We start from the raw sequence: 516 nt of genomic DNA on the forward strand, positions 1-516 counted from the left end.
GGCTGCTGCCAGCCTTCTGCCGGGGTCCCTTAAAGGCGCATCCAAGGGAAGATGGAATCCCCAGAGTTTTTTCTGCAAGGCGTGGCGCTCCGCCGCTCTCATGGCTCGTGCGCTGGCCACACATCCGCCAACGTTGCGGTATTGGATGTCGCAGCGGGCTGTGCGGCCCCCACTGCTTCGTTGGGGTGCCTCAAGTGATTCCTTCCACTCGCGTTAGGGTGGTCAACCGAAGGCTTCCTACATGCCGTGCAACAGCATCAACAGTAACATCAGGTGCAGCAGAAGCAAGATCATTACCCGTTCCACCGCCGGCCACGTCTCTCCCTGTATGCGCCGAGTCCCGGCATCCTTTGGGATGTTCCGCCGTTTTTCAGGCTGCTCGAAGATGGATAAGTGCCTCCAGATCCGTGAGGGGAGCTCCTACAGCTGAGGCCCGGCTAAGGATATTAATGCAACTGGCAGTGGCGGGACACTCTGATGACAGCCTCTCGAAAGTAGCAAAAGTGTCGCCACTTT

The sequence above is a fragment of the Eimeria mitis genome, genomic scaffold (genome assembly GCF_000499745.2).
Source record: "Eimeria mitis Houghton genomic scaffold, Emh_scaff555, whole genome shotgun sequence".
Taxonomy (NCBI): Eukaryota; Apicomplexa; class Conoidasida; order Eucoccidiorida; family Eimeriidae; genus Eimeria; species Eimeria mitis.